This window comes from Phocoena sinus, chromosome 18 (assembly GCF_008692025.1).
Source record: "Phocoena sinus isolate mPhoSin1 chromosome 18, mPhoSin1.pri, whole genome shotgun sequence".
NCBI lineage: Eukaryota > Metazoa > Chordata > Mammalia > Artiodactyla > Phocoenidae > Phocoena > Phocoena sinus.
The window spans coordinates 59687320-59715161 of NC_045780.1; positions in this window are offsets into that span (position 1 = coordinate 59687320).

The following is a 27842-nucleotide window of genomic DNA, read 5'->3' on the forward strand; positions in this document are numbered from 1 at the left end:
TATCATAGATTCACTGTGCTTTACAGTGTTTGTGAGCTTATTTCTATTAGCAGTTTGATAACATATGGTAAACTTTTGTAATATGCAATTTCTGAGGACACAATACATGTGAGATTAATGAAAACAGGTGATCCTGGTAAAGTATGTAGACCCTAAGCAATGTATGTTTTTCTTATTTTTACATTTGTTATTTGTTGGAAGAACATTGAAACACGGCTATTATCATTGCCAATCACAAATAATTGAGTGTATTTTCCTCTTTTATTCAGTATTTTTATTTATATAAACACATCAATAATTTACTGAATGAGAGCATACTCTTAAGAGTATGTCAGTCATCAGGCAAAAAGGTTAAAAATGTTTTTTCTTTTTTGATATTTTGAGTTAAACTTATTCCTCTTGTGATCATTATGTTTACTTTTGTATTTGTCTATTTTTATATTAAATTGATCTTGATCAATTTTTATTTTTAACACTTTGGTGGGTTATTTCTGAAATAATTTAACGTAATATTTAGAAATGCTATCTTAAGTCATTAATTTGTCAAAGAAGACTTTCACTCCTGCCAAACTTTCTTGAATCTAACTAATTGTTCAGGGAATATCTTTATCATCCAACATATTGCTGAAGGATGTCTACCTACCAAACACTGAAGTGAAGTAACATATCCTGGCAAACTTTGAAAGGAGAAAGAAAGAGTTTTGAAAATTTGTAATTGTATTTTACCATTTAGAGATATTTGGCACCTCTCATTTTTGTGTTATTTCCTTTCTTGTAGAAAAGAAGAAATTCCTTTCGTGTTTGACAGCTTCCTCAAGGTCAGTGGAGTGGTTCTTTTTACAGTACAACTTCACATATTTTGATTTCCGAGGGTAAAAAAAAAAAACAGATTCAGGCCTCAGTGTGTGTACCCAGAGATTTGGTATTAGATAGTCTGTACTGTTTCTGAGAGCTACTTAACTCTGCTGGTCCTGAACATGGTTTACCAATGACAGTGGTACCAGTAAACAGAACTGGGGTAAAGGGAATTTGAACAAGTGTTGAAATTAATAGAATTTGCTCCAGCTAGAACTGGCAACAGTAGAGAATGTATAAAGGCGTTTAGGTTGAGATCAAATCTAATGGTCAGGGCAAGGCCTGTTCAAAATCACCTAGACCTGTAAAGTTATTAAAAAAATATATAGGATGAGGTCTAGCCTATGGATTTTTGAATGTTTGAATGTTCAAGGTGGGAGGAAATAATAATTCATGAACTATTTTCAGACCTGAAAATTACAGGACTTAAAATATACAAATATATGTATATGGAAGGGAAGGAATTTCATTTGATGGGAAATTCTGAAGTTATTGTATGGTTTAATCTTTAACATATATACAAAGTATATATTTAGTTACATTAAAGTAAAATAAAAGTGTCAGTAGCCTAAATTTTGCACTTACATTTTTATTATTCCTTAGTTATGATGAAATTAGGTTAATAGGCTTTGTTCTGTTCCCTCTCAAATGACATACCTGTAACAATGTAGGATCAAAATGAGTAAACTCTGTGAATAGTGAATATTCATTTTTTGGTGTTTTTTCATTATTAGGTTAAAAAAAGGACATAATTTTCCACTAAGTGAGATGTAATTGTCATTCACCAAAGTTATTATGCTCAAAATCCTTTAAGTACTGAATAATGGTATCTCTCTGGTACTTTTGACCCATCAGAGAATCTTCAACGGACTCAAGATACATTCTCAGATTATCAAAACATGATATATTTTAATTTCTGTAAGCATTAAACGAATAGCCACACACACAAAGAAACCAAAAACAAGAAAAAACTTTGTGGGAGTAAAATGCAGAGAAATAGGTACAAAGAGAAGCAGCAACTTAAAAATGATAATATTATTAGATTGGATATCTCAGTTGTTTTATCTGGGTAGCTTACACATCATCCTAATCTCTTAATGTCTCTTGAAAGCTTATTACTGCAAACATCATAAAAATGTAAATAACCCTAGAAAATTCCAATAGCAGAAGCAGACATGTTAGGTATGGAATTGTTTTTGTTCTTCAAAAGTCCATGATTAAGGACTTACCCAGTGTTGTGTTGTAACTAGCTCAGATCAGCTCAGCATAGCCAATTATGCTCCTCTTTTCCAAACCACATATTCAGTGATGTCAGGTTGTGTCTTGAAAGTGGCCGTTGTGGGAGTATATATACCTCAGAAACTGGCAAACGTGAAAAAATTACGGCTTTTTTTTCCCTTTATTTCTTTGTGTTAGCTATTAAACATTTTTAGCACACCAGTGGCGATCAATGTGATAAAAACATTAACATTCTGTAGAATCAGTTAAGTATTTGTCTTATTTTTTGTTGCTACATATGAGCTAAGAATATAAGTTGCTTTCAGTTGAGTATGTAAAGCTGTCTATTACAAGAGAAAACATGAAGCTTACCAACTGGTCTAAAGTTTAGTGTCAATAAGTAGATACTTTTAAAGTACTGCTTAAATTTTCCTCATGGAAAGGTAAGTGTATACTTCAAGAAAACAAATGTAAATAGATGTGAATTAGTTCCTTCAAAAAAGTCTCTTTGGGGAAAACAGGTCATCAAATCTCAGTTTAATTCCTTTAACTTGAATGTTATTTAATGAAAGTGTACTCTTTGGAGTGTACATTTTTTTTTGATACTCTGTTAGACTCATAGGTTAATAAAGTCTTTAATGGTATAAACTGCAGTGCCAAAAGGATAAAAAGTATATTGAAACTTGTGGAGGAGGGTCAAATTTGGGAACAAGTCAAAGGAAACTCAGTCTACATTATGTTTCTTTTTCTCTCAATATTTAGTTATTTATATTATTAGAAGAGCCATGATTATTCTGTTTCAATTTAATGCTTGACTATTTCCGCTTAAAATTTTGCTATTGTTGTCAAAATAATCTTCAATTATTAATTATTGAAGTAGTATTTCTAATTTTTCTTACTTAAATTTTGTTTATCTTTCAATCTAAACACATGGTTTTCTGATTAAATTAAACCTACATCTTCAGTGATATATAGGTCACATGCAACTATGGAATGAATTGCCTATTTTAAACTTAATGATCTAAAACATACTTTATACTTTCTCTAAGAGTGTTGGATCCTTCTAAATAAACCTTAAAAAAAATTGCTGCCAGTATTGTGAGTGTGTATACATGACTGTATTTCATACAAATCCTGTACTGAATGAACAATAACTATATAAGTAGTTTTAACTTTTTGATTATATTTTGACAAACTTAGATTCTACCCTACTAGGAAAAAAAAAATAAAAAAGAGTAAACACAAGTCAGGAAAAACTAATTAAAATCTATGGAGTAAAGAACAGTCTTCACTGACCAGGAAGGGAGTGGGGATAACTCTGGAGGAGGAGGTAGAATAAAGGTAATGATGGTTTACATTGAAGAGTAGTGGATTTTGACCTGGATTAAATGAAAGATCCAACACATAAATAGTTCTCTTACCTTGGGACTAGGATTCTTCCCCCAAAGCATGAACCCTTTTAAAATTTAAGTAGGGTGGAAAATTAACGTAAATCTTTCAGGTAAAATCCTAGATTTCCTAAGTCTTCTGAAAAGGCATTATGGAGTACCTCCTAAAAATGGATTGTCTTAGAATTGAGAGGGTAGAGCATTTGCCTAATAGCATTGTAGCAAGTATCAGTGATGATGGGAAGACACTATTAAGGAGGGGCAGTTGTTAGCTGCTTTCTTGATTTGCCCAGAATTTATGATAAAGGTCCGTTTTCACATGTATTCACTGTTGTTGTTTTCAAATGCTATATTAATAATGTATTTATTTTGGATTGTGCTAGCTAGAGGGAGGCAAACTTTTTTTTTTTTTTTTGCGCTACACGGGCCTCTCGCTGTTGTGGCCTCTCCCGTTGCAGAGCACAGGCTCCGGACGTGCAGGCTCAGCGGCCATGGCTCACGGGCCCAGCCGTTCCACGGCATGTGGGATCTTCCCAGACCGGGGCACGAACCCGTGTCCCCTGCATTGGCAGGCAGACTCTCAACCACTGCACCACCAGGGAAGAGGCAAACTTTTAATAAGCCCACATAAGAAGGAGCATTCCTCCGCAGCACTCCTGGCTAATTTCCCTCAACCTTGGCTTTCTTTTCCTGGCCTCACAATCTGTTCTGTCCCTTCCAGCTTTGCCCTGTAAATTAGCAGCACTTTTATCTGAAGCTGTCCACCCAGTCCTTCAAAGATTATTCCAAACTAGTCAGCCTAATCTATAGGGAGGGGCAGGGAGAGGCCTGGAGCACTAATATGTTTTTCAAAGGGCTCTCTCAACATGGTGACAGTACTAGCCTGTAGTGAGAGGAAGGAGTCTTGTTGAATGTGCTCCAATTAAATGCTACAGACTTGCCCCAGGAACACCTGCTTTCTGTTGGGGAGTTAGTGAGGTTTGGTAACTTTATTCCTCAGGCTAACACTGGATTTTTCAGACATGCCAGAAGAGAGTATATCCAAAGGAAGATATTCTTTCCTGTCCTGTCAGGTTTCAGAAATTCACTGCCAACACCAAGTTAGTTTGTGCTCAGACAGGCTTTCTTGCTAAATGATCCTAGGAAAAGAGAAAGTGGGAGCTTTTGTGTCAGCCTCAAGAGAACCAGTCATTACACTGACCTAGCCATCCTCTTTGACCCAATAGATGACTCAATCATGAGGGACTCTGAGTAAATTCATTCATAATTAACCAGTTTACACTACTGACTTTAAAATACTTAAACATACATAGAGTTTCTAATGCAAATAAATAACAGTAATAATTGCTCCTGGAATTTATTAGGTTTCCACAGAACTTAATGGATTTCCACCAACACAGTTGTAAATGATTTGAAAATGTATTTTAAATATGTGACCGTGTCTTTTCATTTGCTCAGGATTGCTAGTTGCAGGGAGAGCTAGTTTTGATCAAGCAGTTCTCCCTCTCCTTTTCTTTGGGCAACTGGAGTCCACTTCACTTATAAATTGCTAATTTTATTCATCTTAAAATCCAGCTGAAGTTAAATACAACCTGTTAACATTATGTAATGGCACTAATAGAAGTTGCAAGCCAAATTTCATTCCTAATTATATAATTTGATGATTTCCTTATTAAATCAAGAATTTGCAACCATAAAGAATTCAGGTAAGAAATATCAGAGTTCCAGTAATAATGTCAGAACATTAAAAAAGCAAATGTTTAAAATATTTTAATTCATAAAAGAATGTTTTTAAGATACGTTTTAATCTGAAGTTAAAACATGATTAAAAAGTAGTTCTGGGGCTTCCCTGGTGGCGCAGTGGTTGAGAGTCCGCCTGCCGATGCAGGGGATGAGGGTTCGCGCCCCGGTGTGGGAAGATCCCACATGCCGTGGAGCGGCTGGGCCCGTGAGCTATGGCTGCTGAGCCTGCGCATCCGGAGCCTGTGCTCCGCAACGGGAGAGGCCACAACAGTGAGAGGCCCGCGTACCGCAAAAAAAAAAAAAATAAAAAAAAAAAATAAATAAAAAGTAGTTCTGTTTTTAAAATACCAGTATAAAATTTTTATTTGTTATGTTGAAATCAACTATTTCATTTAACTGTACTAAAAAATGTAGCTGAAGGTTTTCTGTTTTGTTTTGTTTGGGGGGGGTGGGGGGTGGTAGTGCTTGAAACAACAGTTTTCGTCTATCTTGACTTTTGTTTCTTAAAGTTGGGTGTTGTTTCGGTCCCAGACTGTTGATAGTGGTGCTGTCTGGGCGAGGTCAGTGTTACTTGTATGGAGTCCCCACAGATATTTCTCCCACTGTGATCAGTGCTGTGACTGGACTGGCCCTTGTGGTTCTTATGATTGCAGGACGTACTTTAGCAAAAACCATCAGGAATTGTGAGGAACAACATTTATTAACCTTGAAGTCCTGAAGGGTACTTGGCATGCCTGAGGGCCACACAGTAAGGTTGAGGACAGAGAGAGAGAGAGAGAGACTGTGAACCTGGGGCTCGGCCTTTATTACAGTGTATCTGTGGTTTTGCAGGTTTACTCTTTACTGGCTAATTTAAAGAATGGGAATTAGGGTGTGGGAAGGGAGAAATGGGATCACTCAAGAGGTCAGTTATCTAGGTTACCCAGGGCCTTCTGAAGAGGGAACTTCATGGGTAGAGGCAGCCTAATTCCGTATCTGCTTGTTTTGCTAGTAGCTATGTCATACAGCTGGATATTTGTTTATTCAAGTTGGATGTATTTTGAAATGGATGCCTTGGCAATCAAAAGCTTAATATCTGGCACTTACACTCTATTGGATGGTGATAACTAGGGACAGGTATTCTCTATTCCATGTGGGTGTACACTGCTGACACAGGGGGCTGAAATTTTTAAGATGGCTTCTTTACCCATGTGTCTTTGACTTGGTTGAAATGACTAGAGCAGTTCAGGGCTGGTCAGGTGTCTCTTTGTCTCTCTCCACATGGCCTCTCTATATGGATAGCTTGGGCTTCCCTACAATATGGTGGTTTCACAATTTCTTGCATGTTGCATGCTTCCTTCTTCAGAGCACAAAGGCAGACACTACCAAGCATTCTCAACACTTGGTTTTAAAAGTCCCAGAATGCCACTTCCTTTTGATTATTTTGGTCATAGTAGTCTCAGGGGTAGCTTAAATTCAAAATGAAATTGAAATAAACTTTACCTCTTGACTAGAGAATGTCAAGGTAACACTGCAAAAGAGCATATGGAATGGGAATTATAGTGTCATTTTAGGAAGCATGATCTGCCAAACTCTTTAAACTAGATTTCTATGGAAGATGAGAATTCACTCTAGGAGACCTGAGAGTTAAGGAGATAAATATGACTCACTGACAAAACCTGCATTGTTGAGAAAAAATTCAGAGTGCAGTATGGAGTTTATCATTAAGATTTCTCTAAGGTACATACCCATCTTTTCTTAGATTCATATCTGTATTGTGGAGTAAGAGGGTCAAATAAAAGTGAAATTACAATATTTTAATAGTACTGCTTCGTTAAAAATCCCTGAAGTCATACAATCACAAGTAGTACTGCTTTGGTATTCTTGTGGAAAAATATTAAGACCAAAGCAAAGGGCAGGACAGTGGTCTCTCTATCCCCTGGAAGAATGCAGTGCAACTTCTATAATTCAGGAATACCTGATAGCACAGCTCCCATTTAGGCAACACCAAGACCCTGGCATCTGGTAGAGATGGATATTTTAGTGGACATGGTGAATGACACTCAGCATCCACAATCTTTATACTGTGATACAGCTTCCTATACTGTATAGGCTAGATTACATTTCCCAGACTCTGGGAAATGTCTAGAAATTTGGAGGTGAATCAGGTTTCACCAAATATAAACAATTCCATTAGACCTGGAAGGCAGAAGTGAGGCAGAGGCCATCTTGCTACTCCTTTATTTATTTATTCGTTTGTTTAATTTTTAAAAATTTTCCTGCTCATTGGCAGGCATAAAGATATTGGAGGTTTTGCAGCAGCCTCCCAGTGTACAATCACTGGCTTTGTTGATGTTGAAAGTCTTTTGAGTTGGTATAGACAGTGTCTATCTGATCCACGGATCATACCTAGACAATATGTAATTGAAGTTGAGTTCCAGTAATCTTTCCTGATTCCCACCTTCCTGAATAGGTTAGTCTAGAATCCACTCATCTAGCCCTTCTAATAATGTTAGTACCTAATCCCTCAATACTAAATTATTTTCTGCTTAGAATAGCTGAAATGGTTTCTCCTTCCTGTAGCCAAATCTTGCCCGAGACAGCCAGTATCTGGTAGATGTCAATAGGGGAGTTCTCTTAACTGGAGGTGCAGTACCATGCAAGAGCCGCATGGCACCCAGCAGGGGTAGCTGTCCTCATGGAGTGAAACAAAAATTGTGAAGGAAAACCGCTGGAGCCTTTGTAAACTAACTGACCAGATTTACTCTTGAGTACTTGTGAGATATCTCAAGGAAATTTTCACAATTTTTAAGAGACTACACGGGTTACACAACTATCAGTGTATAAAGGTTCTGTCTTTTTTTTTTTTTAATAAATTTATTTAGTTTTGGCTGCATTGGGTCTTCGTTGCTGCACGCAGGCTTTCCTCCAGTTGCGGTGAGCGAGGGCTACTCTTGTAGTGCGCAGGCTTCTCATTGCAGTGGCTTCTCGTTGTGGTGCACAGGCTCTAGGCATGCGGGCTTAGTAGTTGTGGCTCGTGGGCTTAGTTGCTCCACGGCGGGCTTAGTAGTTGTGGCTCGTAGGCTTAGTTGCTCCGCAGCATGTGGGATCTTCCTAGACCAGGGCTCAAACCCGTGTCCCCTGCATTGCCAGGTGGATTCTTAACCACTGCACCACCAGGGAAGCCCCGGTTCTGTCTTTTTTGAATAAGTGGTCTTGGAATAATTCCATCTGAGAAGTGGATGGAAGGGAGTGGCATTTGGGCTTGGTACTATAATTTTTTTAACAACTTTATTGAAGTGTTCCTGACACATAATAAACTGCATATACTTACAATATCATTTCAATAAATTTTTACAAAAGTATATACATTGAAATCACTCATTTCAGAATAATTAATATATCCATCATCCACAGCAGTTTCCTCAGGACCCTTTGGAAACTCCTCCTCATGCCCCTCTGTCCCCACTCCTTCTCCTTCATCTCGAGCACCAATATTGGCAACAGTTGATCTGCTTTCACTATAGATTAGTTTGCATTTTTTAGAATTTATATAATTGATATCATACAGTACCTACTTTTCTTTTTCCTGCTTGTTCCACTTGGCATAATTATCTTTGCTGTTGTCTATATTAATAGTTCATTCATTTTTATTGGTGAGTAGCATTTCGTTGTATGGATATACTACAGTTCATTTGTTCGTTCACCAGTTGATGACCACTTGGTTATTTCCAGGATGGGGCTACTATAAATAAAGCTACTATGAATATTCATGTACAAGTCCTTATATGTATGTACCTTTTCATTTATCTTGGATAATTACCTAGGAGTAGAATGACTAGATAATGTAGCAGGTATTTGCATTTCTGTTCACAGGCTGAGTTTCACCAAATTATACTCCCACTAAAATTTTCACTTTTACAAATACATAAAGTGAAATCCAACTAATAGTAATCTAACATGTTTGCCATTTATGTGCTCATACACATGTATAGTACACATACATGTGTGTCTTTATAATTAATATCTATACAAAATTTTGTATATATTTTAGCAATATTAGTATATAGTTTATTATTTGTTTGCATGTTAGTAAAGAGAAAAAAATAATTAAAATCTGTTTCCAGACTTTGTTTCATTATGTAGTCTCATCAAACATTGCAAGATAAAGAATCTATGTTGTTTTCTGTAGTGGATTTATCATTTGGGATTTAGATATTTAATACACAATTTTGAGTGATTATAACTTAAGGCTTAGTTCACAGTAATGTATGAGACATAGGGACCATGGTATCATTGTGTTCACCTTACTAATACATCTGCTTAGGTCCCCACAATGTGAAATGGCTTTAGTGATGGAAAACATTATACATTACTGGAAGCAGAATGGACAAATATACATAAATAAGATACAGACTAGGGAACAAAGAGTTAGTACTATTTGAAATAGAAACTTTTTCTTCTTTATTATTCATTTTTACTTTCTTCTCTTTGTAGACACTTTAATTATTTTAGGTAGAGGTAGAAACACAATATATCACACTTTTATAATTTTTTTCAAATCTCTAAAATTTGTTCACATAATTTAGTACTACCAGAATGTCATTATATTTCAATTTTAGTCTCTTGTTGCCATGTGGTTTGATTTTTTTTTAATAAAAATAAGAGTGGAAGCGAGAATAGACAGAAGAAAAAAAGTAAGAAAAGAAATTTAAAGAAAAACTCGTAAGCATTGCTCCTTATATCTAAAATAACCACACAGTGTTCATTATTCTTAGTGAAAAAATATTTAATAAAATTCATAACAAAAGCAGTAGTACTCAAAAAAATCCAATTGTATGAGTTATTACATTTAACCTTGATCATAACAGAAAGTATTCTGGCTTTCAACATGATTTCTCATAGAGGATTTGCTTACTAAATCCAAATCAATAGTGTAACAGTACACTTACTTTATTGATTGATTGTAGAGTTATGCTAAAAGAACATACATTCCTCATCTTCGAGTCACTCTATTGTGGTCTCCTTATTATACCCCTGCAGAATGAGCCTGAAAGCACAGCGCACTTTAGCAGTCTGCTGTTTTGTAGTATATGGCAGACGTTGACAACAAGACTTCTTTCCTCATCCTCATTATAGAAATAAGAGGCTCTGAGAACTTAACCCACATTTCTGAAGTTCAGGTCTCTCATTTGTAGAAATAGTAATACCTCTGTTTGTCTACAGCACAAAGATAATCAGAAAATCAAATCAAATGAGATCACTGAAGTGAAAGTACTTGGTTAACTTCAAACCACTTTAGAAATATGCTATGATTTAGGGACAACATCAGGGTTTATGTATGGTTTTCTGCTTTAGGAAAGGCTAGAGTAAGGTTACAATTCAATTTTTAGAATTGAATTATGTGTACAGACAGAGATACAGACAGGCATTCTCAGTACATCTCTTATATTAGCTCTTTATTATAGTTGTCAGTTTTATCTTGATAGTCGGTAATAAATATAATTTTTAAAGTAATACAATATGAAGAAACTTTGTTGTTACCAGGAATTAGCCTCAGCCATTTCAGCTTGCATTGTGCTTGCCATAACTCTGTTTTGGGGCTTTGGGTAGTGTCATATAATCACAAATACTCCAAATATAAGGAATATTGTCTTCCTACATAAATTAAGGTGGTTTTGTAAAAAGAGTATTGTATTTTATAACAAATTCACAGAAGAAGAAAATTTTAATGTTGAATTATCTGGAGATTGTTGAAAAGAGGTCATGGATGAAATATCTTAAACATTAAGAAAAATCAACACTAACTTTTCACCTTTCCATCAGGTTATGAAACTAAATAGGTTTTTATTTACATTTGAATAATCAGAGTATGTCAAGGTCGTAATCTTGACATATTGGGCAAAATGTTTGCATTTTGCTCAGTTCTTCTCTGTTCTTCTGAGAGACCAAGTACCTAGAAATGTCTCTTAATTTCCTATGTTTCTAATGACATGGTAAACTAGACCTGTTGAAAATCCTACAATAAAATAATATCTATAAGTGCTGATGAAATATGTTTTAATAATTTCCTTAAAAGCATAGCTGAACTCAGAAGAAAGTAACACATCCCAGGAGTTAAATGAGAGAGAGAGATTGGAAGAGAGAGTGAGAGGTATTGAGAGAGAGACAGAGAAGGAAGGCAGGAAGGAAGTTAGGAAGGAAGGAAGAACAGGCAGGTAGTGAGCTTTCCTTATCTGAAATAAATAGGCTTTAGATAATGGTTCAAACAGGGGTAGAATAACAGGCCTGTGGCCATGTGATATGGAGAGTACAATCTGGGATGCCTTTTAAACCCAAGGTTTTCAAAGGCTTACAACTTTATTGAAATGATAGACCATGGGGAAAATGATCTTGCAAAGAAAAGAAGACTGAATTCTGATGGAGCCGGCTAATACTGGGGAAAGGAACAAGAATTCTTATGTAAGTGAAAAACAAGAACTCTACCCTTAGGTGGACTTGACATTGGTTTTAATATTACCTTAATATTCTCGAACACCCCAAATCAAGAAAAAAATAAAACTCCAAGTGCTAAATGTGTCTGGGATGCAAGGAAGCAACAAATGCAGTGCCTCTCAAGAGAGCTACACCATCAAGTGAGATCACACACGGATCCCCTCTGCCCATGGACACACCAAATCTACAACTACATATGGAACAATTTCCTCTCAAATAGACCTGAAAATTAGCTCCTGCATAATAGAGGATAAAAGGACCACAATGAGGAGAGGCAGAGACTTGATGTCACTATCACAATAGGGAAGGATCTCACAATTACAGAGCTTCTCCCTCAGGAGCAAGGAGTTCATGCCCCACATCAGGCACACAAACACTTGAGCCCTGAAAGTAGAAAGACAATCCCCCAAAACATCTGGCTTTGACAACTAACAGGACTTAGGTCCTGGAGACCCAAAGCATTTTAAGGAACAGAAATTCTGCTCTTAAAGGGCTCAAACCACAGACACAGTCACCCAGGGACCCAAAAGCAGAAGATTGAAAAGCACGTAGACTATATGTGAAAAAGATTGATTTGCTAACTTTAAAGCATCTGCTGGTGGGGTAGGGGCTTGCTGGGACTCGCACTGGGGACAGAGGCACTGGCAGATGCCACTTTTGTGTTCTCCCTCTACTTTGCTAGCACTGGCAGGAGCATGCAGCCAAAGCACTCTCCAGCTAACCTGCTAAAGCCTCCAGTGAAATTTCTACTATTTGTGAACAACATGCTTTTATATATAGAAAACCCTGAAGTCTTCACCAAAAAACTTTTAGAACTAATATATTAATTCAGAAAACTTTCAGGGTACAATATTTATATACAGAAATCTGTTGCATTTCTATGCACTAACAGTGAACTATCAGAAATAAAAAATTAAGAAAACAATCCAGTTTATGATTGCATTTCACAAAGATTAAAATTCCTAGGAATAAATTTAACCAAGGAGATAAATGATCTGTACACTGAAAGCTGTGAAAACATTGATGAAAGACATTGAATAAGACACAAATAAATGGAAAGGTAGTTCATGCTCATGGATTGGAGAATTAATATAGTTAAAATGACCATGCTACCCAAAGCAATCTACAGATTCAATGAATCTCTATCGAAATTCTAATGGTAGTTTTCACACACAAAAAAAATCCTAAAATTTGTATGGAACTACCAAAGACCCCAAATAACCAAAGCAATCTTCAGAGAGAAAAACAAAACTAGAGACATCATGCTCCCTGATTTCAAACTATATTACAAAGCTATAGTAATCAAAGCAGTATGGTATTTGCATAAGAACAGGCACACAGATCAATGGAACAGAATAGCCCAGAAATAAACCCAGGCATATGTGGTCAATTAATTTATGACAGAGGAGGCAAGAATATAGAATGGGAACATGACAGTATCTTCAAAAAATGATGTTGGTTACACTGGACACCCACATGCAAAAGAATGAAACTAGACCACTGTCTTAACACAGTACAGAAAAATTCACTCAAAATAGATTAATGACTTGAATGTAGTACCTGAAACCATAAAACTCCTAGAAGAAAACATAGGTGGTAAGCTCTTTGACATAGGTATTGGCAATGATTTTTTGGATATGACTTCAAAAGCAAAGGAAAAAATAAACAGCTGGGACTATATCAAACTAAAAAGCTCCTGCATGGCAAAAGAAGTCATCAACAAAATAAAAAGCCAACCTACTAACTAGGAGAAAATACTTGCAAATCATGTGTGCAACAAGAGGTTAATTCCAAAATATGTAAAGAGCTCATATAACACAATAGAAGGAAGGAAGAAAGGAAAGGAGTCAGGGAGGGAGAGAGAGAGGAGGAGGGAGGGAGAGAGGAAGGAAGGAATCTGATTAAAAACAGGCAGAGGATCTGAATAGATGCTTTTCCAAAGGAAACATACAGGTTGCTAACAGACACGTGATATGATGCACATCACTAATCATCAGGAAAGTGCAAATTGAAACCACAGTGAGATGTTACTTCACACCTGTTAGAATGGTCATTATCAAAAAGACCAGAAATTATTGTTGTTGGCAAGGATGTGAAGGAAAGGGAACTTTCCTGCAAGGCTATTAGGAATGTAAATTGGTGCAGTCAATATGTAAAATAGTATGAAGGTTTCTCAAAAAATTAAAAATGGAACTACCATATGATTCAGCAGTTCCACTTATAGGTATTTATTTGAATAAAACAAAAATGCTAATTTGAAAAGATATATGCACCCCAGTATTCATTGCAGCATTATTTACAATAGCCAACATATTGAAGCAACCTAAGTGTTCATCAGTGGATGAATGTGTATATATATATACACACACACACACACACACACACACACACACACACACACACACACCATATAAAGTTATAAATGGAAGCACAAAGAGATTGGAATACCTTCTGTGTTGTGAGAAAAAAAAATACCTTGACTAAGAATATTTTCACCACGTGAATGACTGTTCAGTATCATGATATTTTCAGAACAAAAGATTTTTATCACCATTATATTCACATCTGTGGTCCCTTTAAAGAATGTTTGCTAAAATAAGAAATTGAAACCGAATTTAAAATCTAAGGTGTAGAAAATAGGAAGCCTACAAACTTGTATAAGTATAGAAAATATAAAAATGCATCAACTATATAAACAATATTATTAATTTTGCAGAAAATGGTGGAAATAAAATATTGAACATCCATGACATTTAAAACCCAAATAGGTAATTGAAGTAGAAGACTTCAGATATCCTTGAAATATTTATAAGTAGTGTAAAGATACTGATAATTTTAGCCTTTTAAATAACTACAGCATTGTAAGTTTTAAGGGTAATCAGTAAAATTGTAAAAATTAAATGCATAACTTCTAAGACTGTAATGCAGGAAAACAATGTATAAAAATTAATAGATATAAAAGACATTGAGAAAAAAATCATAGAAAATCCAGATAAACAGAAAACATATAATAAACTTGAAAATACTTTCAAATATTTCAATAATCTAATTGTAAAATCTCTCCAAATAAAAAACTAAACTTAAAAGACTAAAAGTTTTTTTAAAAAATGACTATTGGTTATTTACATGAGATCACTCAAATCATTAAAAATATTCCTGTGCAAATACTAAACATACATGAAAAACCTCATGTAGCCATATTAATATTAGGAGAAATGAAAGTTTACTGTAAAAATCTGAATTAGGAATAAAGAGTGTATAGCATGAAAATATATCTTTAATCTACCAGGAAAGTATAAAGAATCTAAGGTGTTATTCATTTAATATTATAACTTGCATTATGAAAAAACAGAACTACAAATGAAATTTTTAAATGTAATTGTGAATTTTTATTTTTCTGTACTTTTTTTTTGGCCATGCCACGTGGCATATAGGACCTTAGTTCCCTGACCAGGGATCAAACCCATGCCCCCTGCAGTGGAAGTGCGGCATCTTAACCACTGGGCTGCCAGGGAAGTCTTTCTGTACTTTCTTGATAGAACTCTAAAATATCAGAAATGTGTAAAGGAAAGTCTGTTATATCGAGTTATGGAAGGATTTCTTAATTAGATGGAACATATAAAAAAACAGTTACTAATAAAGTTAATAATGTTTATATAATAGTCACTGTATATATGTTGATTTACGAATCATATTTAACAAAAGATTAATATTAATGTATTTTTTTTATTTACAAGCTTATAAATAAAAGTCAAGCCAGTATCACCAAATCTATCCCTTAGTGCCATCAGTATTCTATAGCTGTAAGAACAGTCACAGGAATAAAAGGAATTTAAGAGAAAATAAACTGTCATCCTTAGATTATATGATGGTCTACTTAGAAAACCAAAAAGTCTAAAGAGAATTATAGAGTAAAGAAGTTTAGCAATGTTGGTAAATATTAGATTGTCACAAATTCAATTTCCTTGAATCAGCAACAAAAGGTCTTTGGAAATAGCAACGAAAGCATAAGGCATCTAAGAATAAATGTAATAAAGGTGTGCATCACTTTTATGTAAAAGTAAATTTTTATTGAATAGTTATAGTAGAACTAAAAAAACAGGAGAGGTGCAGATTTATGAACATAAAGATGCTATATGAAATGTGATAATCTATAAATTCAATGTCTTTTTCCATTAAAAATCCCAACTAATTCACGTTTGTGTGTGTGCTTGTGCATGGTCATATGTGAGTGTGAAACTAGACAAGCATTATGTTAAGTACATGCTGCTGTTTTCAATTTGATTCTTCAGAAGCAGCCTATAAAATAAGTATGCTTGTACAAGTGATTTTTAAAGAAAGTGTGCCAAGAAGAAACTAGTGAGAGAGTGAGGAAAGCAGGACAGGAGCAAGGAGGGAGCCAGGCAAGGATGTGATTTCAGATAAATTACCATAATGAATACGTTTAGGCTGGTTCCATAGGAAAACTCTGGAGTAAACTAAGTCAGAGTTGTTCCTTTCTAAGACAATGGACCTGATCCTTCATAGTTCTGCAGTAGTGAGTTCTTGGTTAGGGGTTGCTTCTGGTTTCCTGTTTATAGACAAAACTAGATCCCAGGGACACAAAGATGCTTGGAACCCAAAGTCCACCCAAACTGAGGGGATATATAAAATGGTTTAAAAAGGAGCCCAAACATTATGTACACTATTTGTCAAAACAATTTTTAAGAAGAACAAGAGGGAGGGCTTTTCTTGTCAGTGATCAAGAATTATAAAAATATTGCAATTAATATGCAATATTTGTGTAAAAGAAGAAAAATAGACTAGAGGGCCAGAAGTAAATCAATGAATATTTGATAACTTGATATGTGAAAAAGATGGCTTTGCAAAATCAGGGGGAACACAGTTGAGTAAATGGTATTGAGACATAGATAAAAATAAAATTAGATTTCTCTTTCTTATTTATTTATTAAATTATTACACATAAAATAAAATATAGAGCTTGATTTAGGAAAATATTTTTTAAACAAGACCCCTAAAACAAAACCATGAATTAGGAGAACTCATGGTTTGAAGACGTTGAATTAGGAAAATATTTCTTAGACAAGACACCAAAAGCAAAACCATACAAAAATGCTGATAAATTAAACTACATTATTTCCTTTTTTAATTTTCTGAGGCTTAAATAGATAATTGGTAGAAAGACAAGCCAGAAATAAAAGTGGAGAAGAGCTTTGCAATATAACCAAAGAAAGATTAATTTCAGAATATATAAAGTACTATCATAAATCAGTGAGAAAAACAAAGCAATGGAGAAATCAATGGAGAAGTTTATAATTCATAGAAGAAAAATCCAAATAGCTAAAAATCATGAAAATTAATGCTTAATCTCACTGGTAATCAGAAAAAGACAACACCTCTTCTTTCCTCAAAAAAGAAAAAAATAAAGGTAAAAATTGTAAACTCATTATTTTGACTGACAATACCAAAAGTTGGTAAAGATATGAAAATAAAACAGATTTTCTTATCTGTGCTGAAGAAAGTTTAAACTGCTTGAATAATACATCATATGAAATATGAAACAACAAATGTTTCATATTTCAGGCAATATGAAATAGTAAAGTTGAAAATGAATGTATCTATGATGCAATGGTACCAATTCTAGTAGCATAGTACTTCTATAGTATAGTACTTCTATAGCATAGTACTTCTTAGTATACTTTCAAATACCATCACTAGCCATATGTGACTGTTTAAATTTATTAAAATTAAAGATTCAGTTACTCTGCCACACTAGCTATATTTTAAGTTCTCAGTTGTTACATGTGGCTAGTGGATACTGTTTTGGACAACACTGATATAGAACATTTCATCATCAAAGAAAATTCTGTTCGTCAGCATTGCCCTATGTTATACATATGTACAATGATATTAAGAAGGAATATTTATTATAGCATTATGTCAGCAAGTAATTGGCAGCAAATATTATCGGCAGGAAAATAAATTTACTAATTTATGGTGTATCTATACAATAAAATATATAACAATGCAAGTAAATTATATAGAACTACATTTATCAACATGGATAAATCACATAAGGTTATTAATTACAGTAAATATCATAATGTTTTTGACATTAATTTGGTGAAATTCTCAGTCATTATTGTTTCAAGTATTTCTTCTCTTTCTTTCTTATCCTTCTGGTATTTCCATTACCCATAGTTGTCCCACAGTCCTTGGATACTGTTCTGTTTTTTTTTTCAGTGTTTGTTCTCTTTGCCTTTCAGTTTTGGAAGTTTTTTTAGGGATATCCTTAACTCGGAAATTCTTTCCTCAACTGTGTCCAGTCTACTATTAAGCCCATCAAAGGCATTGTTCGTTTCTATTACAGTGGGGTTTTTTTATCTCTAGCATTTCTTTTTGGTTCTTTCTTAAGAGTTTCTGCATCTCTGCTTACATTGCCCATCTGTTTCTGCACTCTACTTTATTCATTAGAGCCTTAACATATTAATCATAGTTGTTTTACATATCCAATCTGATAATTCCTACATCTCTGCCACATTTGGTTCTGATGCTTGCTCTGTGTCTTCATTTTTTCTTTCTTTTTTTTTTTTTTTTTGCTTTTTGGTATACTTATAGTTGTTTTCTTGATAGCTGTATATGAAATGTGCCAGGTAAAAAGAACTGCTGTAATAGACCTTGAGTAATGTGATGAAATGGAGGTTGGGAGTGGGGGAAGCATTTGATTAGGTCTGTCTTTTAGTGAGCCTATACCTCTGAATTGTGAACTTTACAAATGCTTTTCAGGGTTTTTGTTTGTTTGTTTTTCTTCCCCCTTCCGTGTCACAGGATGACTAGGGTGGGCTAGAGTTGGATATTTCCTTTCACCCAGGTCAGTAGCCTCTGATAATACCCCAGAAGGTTAGGGTCTGGTTAACTAGTTTCCCCTGAGGGCAGACTGTATTAAGAACAGAGTGCTCTGGTTTATTTCAGTAGGGTTCCTTTTCTTCCCCCCCTGTTGGAAGCTTGAGCGGATTTTTCTCCATTATTACTGTGGGAACCTGGCTGAGCTTCTGGAGGTAAATCTCACAAAACTGTGGTATCCCCCTATGATTAGGTCCCCCTGGAGTTTTTAACTCTCAGCCTTGTCCACACTGAATCTCCAGCAATTTGTCGATTATAGTTCAGATTTTCTCCCATCACTGGTTTCTTAGGAGGTTTAGGCTCATGAGCCTCTGCTCTAATATATTGTTATTCTCTGTATTTGCCTGTCTCTCCCATCTTGGAGGCAGCAGTTTGGCCTGTGTCTGTCCCTTTGTTACGGATCCATAAAGAGTTTTTGATTTTGTAAATCTGTTCGGCTTTTAACTTGCTAGGACAGAGTGGTGGCCTCCAAACTCTATATAAGGAATCTGACAATAAGTGGCATAATGCAAAGGACATTATTACATTTAAATAAAAGTTAAACATATGCAGAATACTACATCATGTTTATGGATATAATGACGTGAAATAAATGTATAAAGACATGCATGGAAATGAAAAACACCAAATTTAGGAAACTGATTAGCTCTGGTAGGAGTAGGATGTATAAGTGGGGAATTAAATTGATTAGGGCCACACAAGGATATTTAACTCTGTATATACTGATGTTTGTATCTAACTTAAGCTAAGTAGTGGGCAAATGAGTGTTTGTTATACTGTTCTCTTTTTTATATATCTGAAATATAATAAATTTTAATTTTAAAACTTCCCATTGTATGCCTTCTACTTGTAGGTTACATCTAAGGATAAATTAAAAATTCTGGTAATAAGTTCTTTAACTACTTTCCCAACACTTGTCTTCTAAATTCTGTGTTAAACATTCTGAAATTAACAGTTCTGTGTTTGTTTGTTTAATTTTTAATGAATGGAAGAAATGTATAATTTGTTGTGCGTTTTTTGTGACCCTAATGCAAGGGTTGAAATTGCATCATTACGTGCCCTGTGTTTCAGGGTTAAGGGTGCTTCATCAGCCTATAAATTATTTTTTGTATCTGAAATCCATTATTATCTTCTCAGAGAGTATTTGCTTGCACATTTGGTAAGTGTTTCTTCAAGGATTAATAAAATTCTTGGAAAACATAGGGTCAAGTATAAGACCTTCTTATGTGTTCATACAAGTCCATTATTCATATTATCCATATTATTTAGTATTCTTGTGAAGCCAGACAGAAAAATGTATAACCAAACTGTTTTATCAAGTAAACTCTAATCATGACTACTGAAAACTTCATTACTTTTTACTTAAAAGTAACATTTCTGACTATTAAGAGAAATAATGAAAATGATTAAGTGCATAAAAATTTGAACGTTCTTTCAAATAATTTCTTTAAAAATATTATAATTGCCTCTTGGTCTCTGACCTTTGACTTGAATAACAAACACAAGTTTTGTTTAGATCATGTGGTTATAGAAATGTGCCTTCCAATGTGCAGAGAAAGACCATTCAATTCTGGTTGTTTCTAATTTGATTTTCGTGACATCTAATCATGTCAAAAACAAATATCTGTGCATCCATCAGTCCTTATTTAACTCTGAACTTGACAAGGCAATCTACTAAAACACAAGGGAGTTAAAGGAAAACTATAAGAGGGAAAACCATTTCTTAATTCATTCATTTACTATATATTGTTCATTCATTTATTATTTACATACTAATATAAAACAGTATTTATTGTATACTAAGCACTAGGAAAATAACTTTTTATATTAAAGCCTCCATGTTTTAAAGCAACCCTATTAATAGATTATATTATCTTCATTTTGCCAAGATAACATGGAGAAATAAAAATCTAACATTACTGAGTGCTTAATTTATGCCAGACAATGTTTTAATTGCTTAAATGTGTTAATTTTCACAACAATGATACAGGTAGGAATTAATATCATTCCTAATTTATATATGAAGTCATATTGCAAAGATACATTAAGAAACTTGTCCAAGGTCACACAATTTAGAAGTTCAGGATTCAGTCCTAGGCAATCTGGCTTCAACACTTCTTCTCTTGAACATTATGTTTTAGCTGTTTCTATATAAGAGAGCCAGGACTCAATCTCAGAAATCCTAGCTGCCAAAACCCATTCTTTAAATGTTACACTGTACTACCAACAATCTGTTTCCTGAAATGGCAGATTAGGTTGTTTTTGACCAGCACTTACACTAGAAAATCTGGACAAGATATTTTTAAAAACATATTCAAATGTTTTGGGAACCTGCCAAGGCAGTGAGGAATTACAGGGTTTGAATAAGGAGAGAAGAGAAGCCAAAAGAGCCAGGAATTTGGGCCCTTTAAGTCTTTTTTTTTTTAACATCTTTATTGTAGTATAATTGCTTTACAATAGTGTGTTAGTTTCTGCTTTATAACAAAGTGAATCAGCTATATGTATACATATATCCCCATATCTCCTCCCTCTTGCGTCTCCCTCTCATCCTCCATATCCCACCCATCTAGGTGGTCACAAAGCACCAAGCTGATCTCCCTGTGCTATGCAGCTGCTTCCCACTAGCTCTCTATTTTACATTTGGTAGTATATATATGTCCATGCCACTCTCTAACATCATCCCAGCTTACCCTTCTCCCCTCCCTGTGTCCTCAAGTCCATTCTCTACGTCTGCATCTTTATTCCTGTCGTGCCCCTAGGTTCTTCAGAACCATTTTTTTTTAAATTCCATATATATGTGTTAGCATACAGTATTTGTTTTTCTCCTTCTGGCTTACTTCACTCTGTATGACAGACTCTAGGTCCATCCACCTCACTACAAATAACTCAGTTTCGTTTCTTTTTATGGCTGAGTAATATTCCATTGTATATATGTGCCACATTTTCTTTATCCATTCATCTGTCGATGGACACATAGGTTGCTTCTATGTCCTGGCTGTTGTAAATAGAGCTGCAATAAACATTGGGGTACATGACTTTTTTTGAATTATGGTTTTCTCAGGGTATATGCCCAGTAGTGGGATTGCTGGGTCGTATGGTAGTTCTATTTTTAGATTTTTAAGGAACCTCCATACTATTCTCCATAGTGGGTGTATCAATTTACATTCCCACCAACAGTGCAAGAGCGTTCCCTTGTCTCCACACCCTCTTCAGCATTTATTGTTTGTAGATTTTTTGATGATGGCCATTCTGACCAATGTGAGGTGATACCTCACTGTAGTTTTGATTTGCATTTCTGTAATGATGTTGAGCATCCTTTCCTGTGTTTGTTGGCAATCTGTGTATCTTCCTTGGAGAAATGTTTGTTTAGGTCTTCTGCCCATTTTTTGGACTGGGTTGTTTGTTTTTTTCATATTGAGCTGCTCTTATATTTTGGAGATTAATCCTTTGTCCGTTGCATCATTGGCAAATAATTTCTCCCATTCTGAGGGTTGTCGTTTTGTCTTGTTGATGGTTTCCTTTGCTCTGAAAAGGCTTTGAAGTTTCATTAGGTCCCATTTGTTTATTTTTGTCTTTATTTCCATTTCTCTAGAAGGTGGGTCAAAAAGGATCTTGCTGTGATTTATGTCATACAGTGTTCTGCCTATGTTTTTCTCTAAGAGTTTTATAGTGTCTGGCCTTACATTAAGGTCTTTAATCCATTTTGAGTTTATTTTTGTGTATGGTGTTAGAGAATGTTCTAATTTCATTCTTTTACATGTAGCTGTCCAGTTTTCCCAGCACCACTTATTGAAGAGGCTGTCATTTCTCCATTGTATATTCTTGCCTCCTTTATCAAAGATAAGGTGACTGTATGTGAGTGGGTTTATCTCTGGGCTTTCTATCCTGTTCCATTGATCTATATTTCTGTTTTTGTGCCAGTACCATACTGTCTTCATTACTGTAGATTTGTAGTGTAGTCTGAAGTCAGTGAGCCTGATTGCTCCAGCTCCTCTTTTCTTTCTGAAGATTGCTTTTCTCTTTCAGATTTTTCATCATTAGTGTATAGGAATACAAGAGATTTCTGTGCTTTATTTTTGTGTCCTGCTACTTTACCAAATTCATTGATTAGCTCTAGTAGTTTTCTGGTAGCATCTTTAGGATTGTCTAAGTATAGTGTCATGTCCTCTGCAAACAGCTTTACTTCTGTTTTGATTTAGATTCCTTTTATTTTGTTTTCTTCTCTGATTGCTGTGGCTAAAACTTCCAAAACTATGTTGAATAATAGTGGTGACAGTGGGTAACCTTGTCTTGTTCCTGATCTTAGTGGAAAAAGTTTCAGATTTTCACCATTAAGAACAATGTTCGTGGGCTTCCCTGGTGGCACAGTGGTTGAGAGTCTGCCTGCCGATGCAGGGGACGCGGGTTCGTGCCCCAGCCTGGGAAGATCCCACATGCCGTGGAGCGGCTAGGCTCATGAGCCGTTGCTGCTGAGCCTGCACGTCTGGAGCCTGTGCTCTGCAACGAGAGAGGCCACAGCAGTGAGAGGCCCAAGTACTGCATAAAAAAAAAAAAAAAAAAAGAACAATGTTCTCTGTGGGTGTGTCATACATGGCCTTTATTTTGTTAAGGTAAGTGCTCTCTCTGCCTACTTTCTGGAGGGTTTTTATGATAAATGGGTGTTGAATTTTTTTGAAAGCTTTTTCTGCATCTATTGAGATTATCATATGTTTTTTTTCCTTCAATTTGTTAATATGGTGTGTCACATTGATTAATTTGCATACATTGAAAAATCCTTGCATTCTTGGGATAAACCCCACGTGATCGTGGTGCCTGATCCTTTTTCTTTTTTTTTTAAGTCCAGGACCAGATGGCTTCACAGGCAAATTCTTTTTCTCTTTTTTTGTAAATTACTTAATTAATTTTTTGGGGGGGCTGCATTGGGTATTTGTTGCCACACACAGGCTTTCTCTAGTTGCGGTGAGCAGGGCTCCTCTTCACTGCAGTGCGTGGGCTTCCCATTGCGGTGGCTTCTCTTGTTGCAGAGCACAGGCTCTAGGCACGCGGGCTTCAGTAGTTGCAGCACACAGGTCAGTAGTTGCAGTTTGCGGGCTCTGGAGCACAAGCTCAGTAGTTGTGGCGCACAGGCTTACTTGCTCCGCAGCATGTGGGATCTTCCTGGACCAGGGACCGAACCCATGTCCCTTGCATTGGCAGGCTGATTCTCAACAGCTGCACCACCAGGGAAGTGCCCATGGTGTATGATTCTTTTAATGTGCTGCTGGATTCTGCTTGCTAGTATTTTGTTGAGGATTTTTGCATCTATGTTCATCAGTGATACTGGCCTCAGGATTATGATATCAGGATGATGGTGGCCTCGTAGAATGAGTTTGGGAGTGTTCCTCCCTCTGCTATATTTTGGAAGAGTTTGAGAAAGATACGTGTTAGCTCTTCTCTAAATGTTTGATAGAATTCGCCTGTGAAGCCGTCTGGTCCTGGTCTTCTGTTTGTTGGAAAATTTTTAATCACAGTTTCAATTTCATTGCTTGTGATTGGTCTGTTTATATTTTCTATTTCTTCCTGGTTCAGTCTTAGAAGGTTTTGCTTTTCTATGAATTTGTCCATTTCTTCCAGGTTGTCCATTTTATTGGCATATAGTTGCTTGTAGTAATCTCTCATGATCCTTTCTATTTCTGCAGTGTCAGTTGTTACTTCTCCATTTTCATTTCTAATTCTATTGATTTGAGTCTTGTCCCTTTTTTTCTTGATGAGTCTGGCTAATGGTTTATCAATTTTGTTTATCTTCTCAAAGAACCAGCTTTTAGTTTTGCTTTACAATGGTGTGTTAGTTTATGCTTTATAACAAAGTGAATCAGCTATGCATATACATGTATCCCCATATCTCTCCCCATATGTATGTTCCTATTATCATTTTCTTAATTGTTTTGGGTTTGTTATTGTAGGTCTTTTCCTTCTCTTGTGTTTCCTGCCTAGAGAAGTTTCTTTAGCATTTGTTGTAAATCTGGTTTGGTGGTGCTGAATTCTCTTAGCTTTTGCTTGTCTGTAAAGGTTTTAATTTCTCTGTTGAATCTAAATAAGATCGTTTCTGGATAGAGTAGTCTTGGTTGTAGGTTTTTCCTTTTCATCACTTTAAATATGTCCTGGCACACCCTTCTGGCTTACAGAGTTTCTGCTGAAAGGTCAGCTGTTAACCTTATGGGGATTCCCTTGTATGTTATTTGTTGCCTTTCCCTTGCTGCTTTTAATATTTTTTCTTTGCATTTATTTTTTGATACTTTGATTAATATGTCTTGGCATGCTTCTCCTTGGATTTATCCTGTATGGCCTCTCTGAGCTCCCTGGATTTGATTGACTATTTCCTTTCCCATGTTAGGGAAGTTTTCTACTATAATCTCTTCAAATATTTTCTCAGACCCTTTGATTTTCTTTTCTACTTCTGGTACCCCTGTAATTCCAATGTTGGTGCATTTAATGTTGTCCCAGATGTCTCTCAGACTGTCCTCAATTCTTTTCATTCTTTTTTCTTTATTCTGCTCTGCAGTAGTTATTTCCACTATTTTATCTTCCAGGTCACTTATCCATTCTTCTGCCTCAGTTATTCTGCTATTGATTCTTTCTAGAGAATTTTTAATTTCATTTGTTCTGTTGTTTATCATTGTTTGTTTGCACTTTAGTTCTTCTTGGTCTTTGTTAAATGTTTCTTGTATTTTCTCCATCCTCTTTCCAAGATTTTGGATCATCTTTACTATCATTACACTGAATTCTCTTTCAAGTAGGCTGCCTATTTCCTCTTCATGTGTTTGGTCTGGTGGTATCTTCCCTTACTCCTTCATCTGCTGTGTATTTGTCTTCTTTTGCTTAACTTACTGTGTTTGGGGTCTCCTTTTAGCAGGCTGCAGGTTTATAGTTCCCATTGTTTTTGGTGTCTGTCCCCAGTGGGTAAGGTTGGTTCAGTGGATTGTGTAGGCTTCCTGGTGGAGGAAACTGCTGCCTGTGTTCTGGTGGGTGGGGCTGGATCTTGTCTTTCTGGTGCACAGGGCCACGTCAGTGGTGTGTTTTGGGGTGTCTGTGAACTTATGATTTTAGGCAGCCTCTCTGCTAATGGGTGGAGTTGTGTTCCTCTCTTGCTAGTTTGGCATGGTGTGTCCAGTACTGGAGCTTGCTGGCTGTTGGGTGGAGCTGCATCTTAGCGTTGAGACAGAGATTTCTGGGAGAGGTCTCGCTGATTGCTATTACATGGGGCCAGGAAGTCTCTAGTGGGCCAGTGTCCTGAACTTGGCTCTCCACCTCAGAGGCTCAGACCTGACATCAGGCTAGAACACCGAGACCCTGTCATCCACAGGGCTCAGAAGAAATGGGAGAAAAAAAGAAAGAAAAAACAATAATAAAAAAACAATAATTAAAAAGTAAAATAAAATAATATAATTAAAATTAAAAAAAATATTAAAATAAAAAATTTTGAAAAGGAAGAGAGCCACCAAATCAATAAACAAATCCACCAATTATAACAAGTGCTAAAAACTACACTAAGATAAACATAAAGGTCAGAAACAAGTCAGTTGTAGACAGCAAACCCCAGGTCTACTGTTGCTCCCGAAGTCCACTGCCTCAATTTGGGATGATTCGTTGTCTATTCAGGTATTCCACAGTTGCAGGATACCTCAAGTTGATTGTGGGGATTTAATCCGCTGCTCTTGAGGCTGCACGGAGAGATTTCCCTTCCTCTTCTTTGTTCGCACAGCACCTGGGGTTCAGCTTTGGTTTTGGCCCCACCTCTGTGTGTAGGTCGCCCTCAGGCTTCTATTCTGCCCAGACAGGATGGGGTAAAGCAGTGGCTGATTAGGGGGCTCTGACTCACTGAGGTTGGGGGAGGGAGGGACATTGTAGTTATAATTGGAATGCGGGACCAGCCTTCGGCAGCAGAGGCCAGCATGACATTGCATCAGCCTGTGATGCGCCGTGTGTTTTCCCAGGGAAGTTATCCCTGGATCACGGGGATTCTTGATGGCTGCAGCAGCTGTGTTAGCCTTTCATGCCCATCTCTGGTGTCCGTGCCGATAGCCGTGGCTCATTCCCATCTCTGAAGTTCATTTAAGCGGTGCTCTACCTTCTGTGGGCAGACAGGGAAGGGATCCCCTCTCCTCGTGCACCTTGAAACAGTGGTCTCCTGCCTCTTAGTCAGGTCCAGAGTTTTCTCTGGGCTCCCTCCCGGCTAGCTGTGGCGCACCAGCGCCCCATTCAGGCTGGGTTCACGCCGCCAACCCCAGTCCTCTCCCTGCACTCCGACCGAAGCCCAAGCCTCAGCTCCCAGCCCCCACCCATCCCAGTGGGTGAGCAGAGAAGCCTCCCAGGCTGGTGAGTGCTGGTTGGCACCGATCCTCCATACAGTAATCTCTCTGCTTTGCCCTCTGCACACCTGCTGCTGTGCTCTCCTCCGTGGCCCCGAAGCTTCCGCCCTCCTCCACCCACAGTCTCCACCCGTGAAGGGGCTTCCTAGTGTGTGGAAACCTTTCCTCCTTCACAGCTCCCTCCCACTGGTGCAGGTCCTATCCCTATTCTTTTGTCTCTGTTTATTCTTTTTTCTTTTGCCCTACCCAGGTACGTGGGGAGTTTCTTGACTTTTGGGAGGTCTGAGGTCTTCTGCCAGTGTTCAGTAGGTGTTTTGTAGGAGTTGTTCCACGTGTAGATGTATTTCTGATGTATCTATGGGGAGGAAGGTGATCTCCATGTCTTACTCCTCCACCATCTTGAAGGTCCTCCTGCAGTTTCTTTTTATCCATTCATCTTCTGATGAGCTTTTGAGTTGTTTCCAGAGTTTTGCTATTATAAAAAAGTTGTTATGAACATTGAAGCACAAGTCTTTGTGGATATTCATTTTCATTTATCTTATATAATTACCTGCAAGAGGAATTAATTTTATAAGAAACTACAGAACAGTTCTTCAGTGTGGTATTTCCCATCTTTTATATTTTTACCTTTGCATGTATATATATGTATTCATATATATATGAAAATTACTATTTATCTACCTATTTATCTGTGAAAAGTGCTATCCAATAAAGCTCACAGTTGGTATGATATAGAATATGCTAATCAATACTGTACATGGATATTTATATGTAAATATTATACTTTATATACTAATTTATAATCACTGTTATTTCTCCAATTTATGCAATGTTTGTCTATCCCTGTGTAGTAAAATGTTTTACAAGATTATTCTGATGAATTTTAATGTATTAACATTATTTGTTTAATCAG